The sequence below is a fragment of the Manacus vitellinus genome, unplaced genomic scaffold (genome assembly GCF_001715985.3).
Source record: "Manacus vitellinus isolate BGI_N305 unplaced genomic scaffold, ASM171598v3 scaffold_7_pilon, whole genome shotgun sequence".
Lineage (NCBI taxonomy): Eukaryota > Metazoa > Chordata > Aves > Passeriformes > Pipridae > Manacus > Manacus vitellinus.
Genome location: NW_021940813.1, coordinates 3,446,756 through 3,459,985, shown reverse-complemented (window position 1 = coordinate 3,459,985; position 13,230 = coordinate 3,446,756).

Sequence of the window (13,230 nt, the reverse complement as noted above, 5' to 3'; positions counted from 1 at the left end):
GGAGCTTTTTTCCCTACATCTCTACCGTAGTCAGAGATGGTCATAAGTGCATTAGCATGACACTGTAACAAATGATACAATTATTATTGCATACAGCACTATTTCAAAGACACTTACTTTATCAGCCAGTGCATTTCGATGGAATTTATTTTCCCTCTCCTGTTATTCATTTACTTCTCTTCTTTTCATTGCAGTAAAGCTCTGAACAGAGAGGGGAAAATCTGGTCGTTAGTTCAAAATGTTGTAGTAAATAATTCACAGTAATATAAGGAAAAATTGCTTTCTGTTGACTGCAGCTCGTGCAGGGCATTGCATGCAGCTCAGCCCTGATAAACATGGTCAGCCCTGGATACACAAATTTAAAGTGTGCCTACTGTTTTAACCCTCTCTGATGTCATAGGATATACGAAGACTGGTGCCAGGTATTGACACAGAGTGAGGTAAAGTATGGTACAGCTGGCTGAGGTAAACAGAGGATGGTTATTTCTTTCACCTCAGCCCTTTTCCTCCTTCACTGCTTTGTCACTGAGAAAAAGAAAACAGAGAAGTGAAATGTGAAGCCTTACAGTTTCCTACATCTGTTAACCAATTTATTTTTTAAGGTAGAGGAAATGGGAGGGTAGAAAAGGTGAAGGTAGGAGTGTGTCTTAATCTACAGGAGATCTAGGTCAGCAAATAAATGTAATAATTCTTAGAGTTAGTGTGATCTATGTCAGTCATGTTAACCTGTTGAACCAATGACCCATGGCTCCCACCTTGAGTGTGGCTGGAAATATTAGTTTTAACAACTCCCAGGACTGCAGATGGAGCACAGACTTTCTGAGGCTGCAAACAGTGATTGAAAACTATCTGGATTATGGAAACTAAAACCAACCAAACAAATGGGAAAACAGCAACCCCTGTCTCCGTAACTGGTTGACAGAACATTAATTCAGATACCACTCAAAACATTAATCTTTACTTAGTTTCCAAATCTGAGCTGAAGCAGACAGGCTAGAGTTACTGGATTTAGTATCGTAACACATGCCTTTTACAGTTGTTTTTAATCTTTTTGATCCATGACAGGGAAAAATATCGGGGTGTGTTAGATCTGGCAGCCCTGTAATGGATAATCTGGCTTGTAAATGCATTGCCTTGGATTACCAGATGTACAGGGAGAAAAAGGTATTGGTAAAGAGGGGTTCAGGTTATTATTTACATTTAATAAAATGGTCTGCTAAATACAGTGGTTGCACAATAATGAGAGGAGAAGGAATCTTTCTGCTTCTATATCGTACTTCTGAAATGATAGGGCATGAATTTTTATGCTGCACCACATGTGCTCTGTGTTTATTGTTGTTTAGATAGCTGGCCTTGAAAAGTAGGGCTCATGAGTGTAGGTAATTTGAAAATAATGACTCTGACATTATATGACCTTTAGGTACACTGACAGCCACTCCAGACTACATGCTATTTTCTGAATAAAGGAATTTTTTTTTCTGGGGAAATCTGTTGATGGAAGAGTTTTAAATGTAATAAAGCTAGAGTTATAGTCAAAGTGACAGTCCTTGTTGTGGAACACGCTGTAGGGGACATGAGATGATTTCTGTGCATGATAATGCATTTGCTTTTAAATGCCATCACTAGATTGATAATTATAGAATTCTTCATATTGCGCCTGGCGGGGTGTCAATGCTGAATCTTACCAGTCTGTAAGAGTGTGAGATAGAAAAGTCTGTAAACCAGAAGAGTTTAGTCAGTTTGTGCACGCAGCTGCTAAATGTATTTAACATGTTACAGGAGAGAGACTTTAGTCTTTTCTTTTCAGAGTCAGCATAAACCTGATGGTGTTTTATTTGCACTCAGCGTATTGGCAGGAAAGGTCTTTAGACCTCTCTGTTGCAAACGATCCATAAGTGACCACCACACAAAACCTGCCTCTTCCCAGTTTGGTTAACTATGTGGTAATTGGTTTAATTCCTTGTATCCAGTTTTACTGCTGCCATTTTTAGATGCAGAGGAGTGTTTGAAAATCCTTTCATTGCACTTTCAAAATACAGAGAAATAACAGTGAGGAGGACAGAGCATCTGGAGCAGCATGAAGATAGTATCTGTAGCAGTCAGAGGATGCAAAATAGGAGGGACTCTGCTGGTCATATTTCTACCACCAACTTCCTTAGCTAACTTATTCTGAACAAAATAATGGGTGGAAATTTTAAGAACACCATGACCTAGGGAGTGATAAATGAAACAAAAAAAAAAGGGCATGGATTCACAACTGGGTTTTATGCGTTGGGTACACTGAAAACCATGGTTGCAATTGCCCAGGTAGGATCAATGTGATCAGCACGTCTCCCTTTGCTGATTGCAAATCCTCAATGTGTTTGCTGCTGTGTGCCACACTCCCCACGCAATGTGTTTGAAGCCTTGTGAATTATGTTGGTGAAGAGTGGGCTTTTTAAAGTGCCTTAGTCATTTAAATATGCCAGTGTTGATTCACAGTAAGATATCTCCTTTTAAGCAGGTAAAAAGCAAATTAATCAAAAATGAAAGCCCTTTTTGGGTGGACAAGCTGTCTGTGAACTCTTAGATAAATATGAAGAATGGTTTCTGTAAGAAAAAGAGGAGGATTCTCTTAAGAATATAAATATGTTTTATCTATCCTTTTTTTTTTACATTATTTGGACTTTTTTTGGTTTAAAAATTTTCCTGATTATTTAAAGGAGCTCTAAACACTAATCATAACACAGAATTTTCCTTTTTTATCAAATAAAACACTTCCACGTTTATCTAAAATTTTCTTTCTCGTTCCCCACCCACAGTGTCTCAGTTTGGGAACCAAACCAAAAATGCATTATTCATCCAGACCTTTTCAAAATTCCATTTATGGCCATCTAAAGACCCTTAAAAGGGCAGAGTACACTGAGGGTATGCTGAGGAACTTCCTTCCCCCTTCAGTGGGGAGATCGTGCTCATAATGTGAAAGCCCAGATACCCATGTCTAAGTCATTGGCTGTGGTGACAATGAATGAGAAGAGAAGATGGCACCTTGCCCGAGACTTCTCTAAAGGTGTTGAGAGCCAGCAGTGAAAAAAAATATGTACACCCCTCATTTTTCATCAGCAAAAGCCACAGCCCAAGAGAAATCCAGGTAGAAGAACCAAAAAGTCAGCAGAAAAAGAGGAATGAGAAAGGGATAGAGGAAAAAAAAGCACATCCTCACACAGTAAGCAGAAGGGGAAGAGGCACACTGAAAATAAGACAGCAGCAAACCAGACTGTGTGTCAGTGCAGAAAGCTTAACACAGGAATGGTAGGCAGGTTGGTAGTTGTATCTGCACCGTGAGATGTCCTGTGAGGGCAAAGCTGGACAGCCACAATGGAAAATCTGCCTGACTGCCAAGGATGAATTCCTTGGAGGAATACTTTTTTTGTGGGACAGGAGATCTTTCACACCACCTGTGCACGGTTGCAGTCTCACTCAGACCAATGCTGCAGAAAATGTTCTGGGAAGTTATGAAGAATGCAACAAACACACAAGAACCTTTTGTTGCAGCCTACAACTTCCTTGTGAGGAGAAGAGGAAGGATAGACACTGACCTCTTCTCTGTGGTGACCAGTGACAGGACCCCAGGGAATGCTATGAAGCTGAGTCAGGCGAGGCTGAGGTTGGATATCAGGAAAAGGTTCCTGATCCAGAGTGTGGTTGGCACTGGAACAGGCTCCCCAGGCAGTGGTCACAGCACCAAACCTGACAGAGTTCAAAAAGCGTTTGGATGATACTCTCAGGCACATGGTGTGACTTCTGGGGATGGTCCTGTGCAGGGCCAGGGTGTGGACTCGATGATCCTTGTGGGTCCCTTCCAATTCAGTATATTCTCTGATTCCATCATATTTTTGTGCTCAGAAGCACGTTCATTTCTTTACACTGCAGCATTAATGGACTGTTCTCTGATAAAGAAAACACCCTTACTGTGCACTGCATCTATTTCTAGGTATAATTAAAAATTCTTCTCCAGGGAAGATCCCTCTGTGTAGTGCAGGTGTGTGGGAAATTCTGAGTATTTCAATTACACTGTGTCTTGTTATTTTAGTTAGAGAAGGCTGAAGCAAAATTTCTAAATTCAAACAGAGAACTTCAAAAATGACGTGATTTTCAAGAGCTCTGAATTCCAGAGGTATGCAAATAACTTTTTTTCAGTTCCCTGGCAAGTGTAAAACATCATCTCCAGCTGATGATATTTTTAGCAAATATAATTTTTTTTTGGTAGGGTGAAAATGAAACCAGCAATTTTGAAGTCAAAACCTGTTACCAAGCCCCAATAAAAATGTGTATTTCTTTCCAAATGAGAAACTATCTATGATATGAAAAGTAAAATGTTTTGTTTCAAAATATTAAAATTGAATATTTGGACCTTGTTATGGAGTGAAATGTTTTACTGAAACCGAAATGAATGGGTTAACTTTTCCCTGTCACAGAATCTTCACTTTTTCATGGAAATAAAATTTTGTTAAGAAGTATTAGCTTTGCCAAGTTCCTTTGAGCTTTTAGTGGATGTGACTAATAGATGTTTATTCAAGCAAGCTAATCATTTGTGTACATAAATATGGAATTTGTAATATAATATCAGTTTATGGTTTCGTAGTGATTTTTAAAAATTACTGTAGCTTCTTCTATAAGCAACAAGAGCTCCATAGGTACGCCAGGTAAGGCAATACAGCAGAAGGAAGACACTGTAAGGTTTTGGTTGTGGCAATTTTTTCTTACTGACATCACCACAATTACACCAGTAACTTATTGAACTTGTTCAGATCACATAGCTCATCTTTCCTCAAATAAAACAGCTGTTGATCTGATGAAGCACTGAACTGCTCAGTTTCTCTTGATTCTGTTATTCTCATTATCCACTATCCTATAATACTTATTTGGTTTTGCAGGCAGTGTCATTATCATACCTCATTTCCTCTTACAAAATAAAAACTGACACATTTTCCCTGGCACTTCTCCCACTTTCACTTTTTTTTTTAAAATTGATAGATGTCTTCTAAATTGCTAAATTAGGAGTATAGACTGCCATCTGTCTCTGCTGGTAGGCTATGTGGAGCTGAGTTGTCTGCACCAAGAACCCCACCAGATAACATGGTCTGTGAGTGACAAACCCTTGTTTCAAAGCTTTTTGTGACTGATTGTTGCATTGTCTGGTGTCTTAATTTGTTGTAAGATCTGACTGAAGTTCATCCCTATGGCTGAAGTTTCATACTATCTGCTCTTTCTATTCTTCTTCCTCTGTTTCTTTCAACCTCTGATGTTTAGTGATGTGCTCTAACATGTTCTGGTATGGCAGCACTATGAGAGTTTGACTCTTTACCAGCCCTCCTTTCTCCACAGTTCTGAAAGGAGCATTTTTTTTCAAACCTTTATATCTATGTTAAATTTGGTTGAAATCAACCAAGATTTGAAAACAAAAAACAGTTTGGCATAGGAAACAATCTGAATGCCAGACACACATTCCTGTAGACACTCACATCCAAACATATGCAGCATGAAACAAGGCTAACACATTTCAGAGCCACCACATACTATATAAGTCAACACTTCTGGAGGTACTGAACATCTGTGTGAACACTGACAAATTTTAGGTTTCCTGTGTCTTAGCAGTTTCCTTGTGATAACCTCATCGTGATGCAGGCAAGCGCTAAAATAAATTAAGCCAATGACTTGACTGTGATGAACCCTTTGATAAAACACACTTGAAAGTTCCCTCCCCAAAAACATGTAAAGAGATTAAGTAGTGAGGTGAAAGGGTCCAGTTCTCCTTGTGAACTTATATGTGTTTAAAAGACAGGAAGTAAATCTGAGTATAAAAGCTCAGTTGTCACAGCAGAGAAAATGCTTCAAGAGGTGACCACTGAGATCTGTGCTGGAACTTGTGCTCTCCAATGTGTTAGTAAATGATCTGGAAAGAAGAACAAAGAGGAAAAGGGATATCTTTGCTAAGGAGTAATAAAAACTAAAATTGACTGTGAAGACTTGCAGGAGGATGGTTTGACACTGAGTGATGGGCAATAAAACAGCAGGTGAAATCTTTCAGCAAGCTGAAAACCTGACATACATGTAGAAAAACATAGAAAACCCCCACCTATACATAAAGAGTGACAAATCCCACATCAGATGCTGCCATTTGAGGGATTAGATGCCCAGATCAGAGTAGGTTGCTCTGTGAATATGGCTCGCTGTTCAAGGGCAGTCATACAGAGTGCTACGAGATTTTAGCAAAGAAAGGGAAAAGAAGGAAAAAACCAGGAGAAAAAAAAAAACATGAAAGGAAAGCAAAGCATATCTTTAAGTCAGAAAGTAAGGCAGTGTTGCATATAAATTTTACAGTTCCGGTCTTGCTTCTCTAATACCAGAAAATAACCAACAAAAGCACTGTGGTTATGGAATAGTTCCTGTACAATAAGAAATTAAATAGAATACTTATCTTCCATGAAGAAAAAAGATGAGATAGGAGTGATTTCTGAAACCATAGGAGATGCTGAAGGAAGAAATTATTTCTTATACCACAAAAGGAGTGGCTTTCAAATTAAACCATCAAACTAAGGTTTTAAAAGAAACAAGAGGCAGAGTTTTCCACACAGTGCGTAATTAAACAGCAGAGCTTGTTGCCACAGGGTGTTGTGGAAGCTAAGGGTATAAATTAGCAAAGCAATTAGGCAAGCTCACAGATGAAAACTCCATCCATGCTTGCTAAACATCAAGATGCCAATCCACTTCAGGCCTAAAAATTCCCTGTTTCACATTTGCCCTGTGCTGATATTTTGTCCTCGAGATGCTATTATTGCTTGATACCAGACGTGGATTAAGGGGTAGATGGACTTCTGTTTTGGCTTAATAAAACCTCCCTTATGGTCTTAATTGCATCACAGAGAAACAGGAGGTGAGGTGATCAAGGTCACTTATGGGATGGCCACGAGCACTGGAATTAAAACTCAGAAACTCCTTCTTTTCTTGACCCACTGACATGCAATTTCTTCTTTGTTTCTGTATTTCACTGTTCTGCAAGACTTGCTTTCATTCTTTATAGGTTGCAGATTGCAGTTAAGTACCTCCAAGAGAGTCTGAGATTATTTGGATGGGAGCCTGGTCCTTGGGAAATATGTACGAGTGTAAACAGATCAAACAGAATTTACCACGACCTTGTGCATCACTTCTGAATTTTGGTAGAAATCTCAGGAGGCAATCATCTAATGCAACTGGGAAGGAACTACTAGTAGTGCTCTGAGGCCACTGGAAAATTTGAATTCCTCCTAATCCTTGAGGGAATTAATTGGAAAATATGCAGTTATGAAAATGTCTTTGGAACTCTGGAAACATATTCCTTATACCAGGTTGCCTAAGAACTAAAATGGAGTTGAATGTTTCAATAGCTTTGAAGTCAGAGATAATAATTGACATTTCTCCAGAAAATGATCATAGCATTAGTGCTGTGAGAGGTTTCAAATGAGAAGGTATCTGCAAGAGCTGCAGCAAAGAAACTAACTGAAAAAAGCCACTTCCTAATAAAAAAACCAAAAAGCAAGTTTTCAAACCAAAGCTGCGAATCAGTGAATCTGTGATCCAAGTGCAGATTTTAGTCAATGAGAGGGGATCTATGTAGAGGAAAGTGCATGTGGACTCTGGAGTCCACTGAGGGCATTTTTAATTTAATTACAGCCTAAATACCATTTTTCATTGTGAAATAAAAAGGCTTTTATAATGTCAAGCCTCCTTGCTGGTGTTCTCACTAGCGCCAGGGGATATTGTGACGATAGGGAAGAGAAGATAGTTACTGTATGTTAATTATTTTATATTCCACTACAGCCAAATTGGTGCATACAGTGTAAACCAGGAAAGAACATTGAAGAAAGAGAAAATTACAATCAAACAAAAGATACTTGGAGAGGGGTTATTCTGTTAAAGGGCCAAACAACTTAATGCAACACACTGCTGAACTTTATCTGCTTTTCATTTCCTAGAGCACTGCAACTACCCTCCTCAGAAGGAGGAAAATCAGTCAGAGACAAAACAACTGTTTCACACAGCAGAGGGTCTGAGAGGCAGAAGGGAAGGAAGCAGGAGGCAGGCTTTGTGGGAAAGGCACTGGAGACTCCATGGCCGCAGATTTCCTCTGTGTCTCTTAGGCATGATTGGGGATTGATTTTTAAATGCAATAGTATCAGCATAAGTGGGTACTGAGTAATTTGAGAAATCAGGCATTGGAAATGCCCTTGTGCCTTACTCCTTATATTAAGTGCATCAGTTAAGACTTTTCACTGTCAGTTCTGCTGACCGTGAGGTGCCCAAGATACTCAGGCAAAGGAGCCTGAGACAAAGCCACATACATGAGCAAAGGAGTCACAGGACAACCCCAGTGTGGTGGGACTGAATTAGACCATTCCCCATTGAGCTAAATTATGTGACTGCTTGAGTATGGACCATACCTTAAAATATGTATACAGAGAAGTGGGAGGATGAATCTAAGGATATTTCTCACCTTTTCAGGGTGAATTTTGTGATGTTATCCGTGTTCTTTTTAAAGAGATGTTTACGTGTAGGATGGATATGCAGAGAAAGCCCTAGTTAGGTGCCACTAAATTATACACAGATGAAATCATGTGGAACATTCAAGGTGAATCACACAAACATAGTTTTAAGGTAAGGCAGTCAACTGGTATGGGTTATCTTTGGTATTAAAACAAGCCATGGACCTTCCAGTGGTGCTGGGGCCTTAATCCCCAGATGCCATTATGGTTAGGGTTCTGGATTAGAGAGCCATACAGCCTACAGCTCCAGGGACACTTGGGATGGAAATATGCCAGGGGGAGCACAGCACTGCACCAACATTGCTGTTTCCATACATTTTAACCTTGGTCAGCAATGGTGCTGGACTTTTCATCCTCAGCCTCAGCCCCAATCTGCCATTGGGGTTTGGGTTAGGGTTCAGAGAACCACACAGCCCCTGTCTCCAGGGACACTGGGGGTGGAAAATACATTCAAAGGGAGCATAACACTGCAGCAATACTGCTTTCACAGCTTTCTAATCAGGGTCACCCATCGTGATGGGGACCTCAGCCTCAGTCCCAAGTTCCTGTTAGGGCTAGAGTTAGGGTTCAGAGCACCACACAGCCTACAGCTCCAGGGACACTGGGGCTGGAAAAGGCATGTTAAGGGGAGTAATGATACCAACATTGCTGCTTCCACACATTCCCAAACCAGGTTGCCCATGGCACTGGGGACCTCAGCATTAGGATTAGAGTTAGGGTCAGAAAAAAGACAGCTGAGTCAGAGCAGTTGTAGTTCATGTACAGGTGCAGGAATTCTCTGGCATATTTTGCGAAGGTCATGTCTATACAACAAAACATCTTTTGTCCATCTGCATTATTAACAGACAGAGAGACCTGTAGCTTCCCCTATGTAATGGAATCATGGAATCATAAACTCGTCAAGATTGGAAGAGACCTTTAAGATCAAGTCCAACTGCCACCCCAGCACTACCTCTGTAACCCCTAAACCACTAAACCAGATCACCCATAGCCAGATCCAGGTGTCTTTTAAATACCTTCAGGGATGGTGACTCCACCACCTTCCTGGGAAACCACCTTAACAGTGAAAAATTTTTTTCTGATATCTAATCTGAATCCCCCCTGCCTCAATACAGACATGGTGAGAGTGTAGATTTACTCCAGTCATTAAAGGGGACATATCCCCAGATCTTGGAGCTGATTTAGCACTTTCTCTCACTCATTTTTTTCCTGCTGACTACTTCTGCTGCATGACTGAATGGAAGGGTCATGGCTGTGGCATTTGTGTTCTCTGGAGACCTTATTCTCTGTCGGCAGCTGGAACAGGTTGCTCTAACTTCTGCTATGGGACTGGATGAGCACATAGAGAGCTGAGGTCAGGCTTTTTTGCCTTTTGGGGCTTGACTGTGCTGCTGCTCAGCCACAGCTGGGAATCTGGGTCATGGTGTCTTGCTCCGGATGCAGTCCAGGACTGTGCTTATTGAGGAGAGGTTAATCTCTGTGTATGATTATGTCTGCAGATTGTGTCAAAAGTTCATGTCTAATAATAGCCTGCCTCCAACAGATGTTCCAGGAATTAATCAGCCCTAAAGTGTTTGGTTGCAACTTGATTTCTTCAAGTATAAATTAAATTACACACAAGGGCAGCTGGTTTAAACTAGGCAGTGGGTAGCCATGGAGAAATGGCCTATATCTTCACCACACAAATCAGAAAACCACTCATCAAATCATCTGTTCCCTTGTTTCTACCTTTGAAAAGTTGTCTACTAAAAACATTACCCAGAGTTTTACTCAGTCTGTGCTTTAATTTTCATTTAGTGTGATGCATTTTTTATCTAAATTAATTCCAATCACCCACCTTGACTACCAGTATCTTTGACAAAGGATTAAAAGCATCATTAATCTGAAAAAAAGTGCAGTCAATGAGATCATCTAAGAAAAAATAAATGTATTTAGGTTTCTGACTGTCCTAAAAGTTGCCCCTCAGCAACATCTCCATTCTCTAAAAGTTTCCAGCAGCAATTGATTTTGCAATACACCTCAGAGCACATCAATTCTGTGCTATTTGTCGCAAATGCCAAAGCTGATGCATTGCCTGCATTGGCAACCTCCCTCCTTTTAAACTAGCCTCGGGAGTTTCCACTGAACTTGGCTCTGGCAACACACTTGAGGAGCTGTTCCTGCTCCCACCAGAAAAAACACACAATGACCCAGCGGTTTGCAACTGCTTCACCTCAGAAAACCTTGAACAGACTCACACTCCATCGTTCAGTGGGGCCAACAGCTCAGGCAGCCAGGGGATCAATAACATGAATGAACCTCATGGCAGCTCTGACTGGCCCTCGACAGCCCCCCGGGGCTCCCCCACCTGACTATGGCCCTGGACCCCATGTCAGCACCCAGGGCCTTCAGCCCCTGCCCCAGGGATGCTGCAGCAGGGCTGGTCTCAGCTCCCCACAGCCCTGCCCAGCTGAGCTGTGCCCACCCATGAGCTCACATCCCAGCCTGGCCTTGGCCCTGCTCCATGTCCAGGGCTGCCATGGTGCCCCTGGCTGGGGCTGGGATAGACCCGGGCTGCCAGCACATACCCTGCTACCCCTGTCATTGGAATCCCCCAATGCTCCATTCCTGGGAGCTGCCAGCCTGGCTGCACCCTCACAATAGCTGGAAATGTCAGAGCCAAACAAGGCACTCAGAGGGATGGCAGTCCTGTGTTCTAGTGACTAGGCAGCCGTACCAGGCCCTGCAATAAGAAGATTTAGACTTTATCACATGCCAAGAGCCCCAGGAGAGGCACGCTGGCCTCCAAATGTGTCTGTAATTCCCTTCCTGCCATTATAATTTTCTCATTAGTCCTTGTCATGTGATTGTGAGCATTGCTCCGAGCCTCAGTCATGTGGCAGGGGCCTGGTGTGTCCCTTGACTGGGCAGAGCTGCCCTTCCACTCCGTGTCCATCCCAGTGTCTCCCCTTGCCCCTGCTGCTGAGAGGGGAAGGGGCACAATGACAGAGAGATGCTGTGCTCCGGCAGGATGGATGGCAGGCCTGCTCCCCCCAATTCCGACCTCAAATAAATCCTCATTGAGGATGCACGGCCAAGCTCCTCCTTTGCCAGGGTATAATACATTACATACTTAACAGAGGAAAAAAAAAAGTTAATTACTTTCCAGATGCATTAGAGGAGTAGCTGTGAGTGCTTTCCTGTTCATCTTTTATTTATTATATATTACCTAACTGTTTAAAAATTTATTATTGTGATGCCTGTAATTGTTTGGGTTACAGCAGACCATGCTTACTGTATGTTTTATTTTCAGACCCTCTACAATATACCTTGCAAGACAGGAAACTGAGAGCCTGAATGTCATTTAGTGAGCAAGAAAAATGCTTCCCTCTGCCTCATGAACATTTAGGGCCAGATTCATTCCTTGAGAACTTCCTTGTTGTATTGCTGTGTTGTGAATTTCTGGCCAGAGCACTTAAGGGCACTGATTTGCAAAGCCAAAGAGGAATCAATATTTTCCTCTTTACAGGCAAAGCGTCACACAAAGTAGTCTACCAAATATCTGCATTTAGTGGTCTAGCCAGATACTCATTCCACAGGCATACTGGCATTTTTCTCTACTGTTGAAAAATACCTGCCTTCAAACCTACTCAATATTTTAAATATTTCTAATAATTCACTTAAAAGTAAGTTATCTAGAGTCAGATTCTTTTTTCCTTTCATCCATTGGTACTGTCTCTTCCATAAAATAATTTATATCCATGCGCAAAGTAGAGGAATAATATATATTTTGAGTAAACTCTTAAAAAAGCCACAAAAAAACCCCAAAGAAGTGACCCACTAACATAAATCTCATTTGTTCTGTTTGTGAATTTTTTCCATATCTCAGTTGAAGCTCATTTATAACTTGATATACTTTTTTTAACATTATTAATTTTTTCCTCTTTTTCTTTTTCTTGCATTTTAGTAGCACAGTTCTTCTCTAAAGCCTCAGAATATCCCCAAATAGAAAAAAAAACCACTATTCCCTAAAATAAAATCTGCTTCATCACCATCTTGTCATCCAGCCTACGAGACAGTGTTTCCACTGACTTCTCTAAGCTGTGGATAAGGCCCCATATGTCTTAATTACAGGGCTTAGCATAAGCTCTTTGCACAGAGCGCAGCTTTGTCACTGCACTCTGCTGTTCTGTGCACTGTTATCTGTAGGAGGCTGGTGCCTGGAAAACAGTTTTGACAAGGACGTCACTGGTCATGTAGCAACAGACAATCCTCACCCAAAGAGCCTGCAAGCTGTGCAGGGGTGTTGGACAAAATGTGGTGGGGGTGGGAGACTCCTGCAAAAGGAAAGGACCTTGTTCAGTGCTTGTTCATATTTTTGGAATAGTTATTATGCTTCAGAAAAACAGCTCACAAACTGATGAGATCACTCCATTTTGAAAGGAAGCTGAGTCTTTATAGAAATGCTGTGACCATGTAAACTCCGTTCCCAGTATCTTCTCTCGACACTCTTTTGCAAACCGTCTCCTGCCAAGTTTGGCACAGGTTACTGAATCTTGTCTTTAACCATTTCTGTTGGTGTTGCATACTTTTGCAATCATTTGCTGGCTGCTGGGGACCAGAGACTGCCATTACATCATGTTTCATCTTTGGGATGATGTTGGTCCTCTATGTCACTCATGCACGTCAT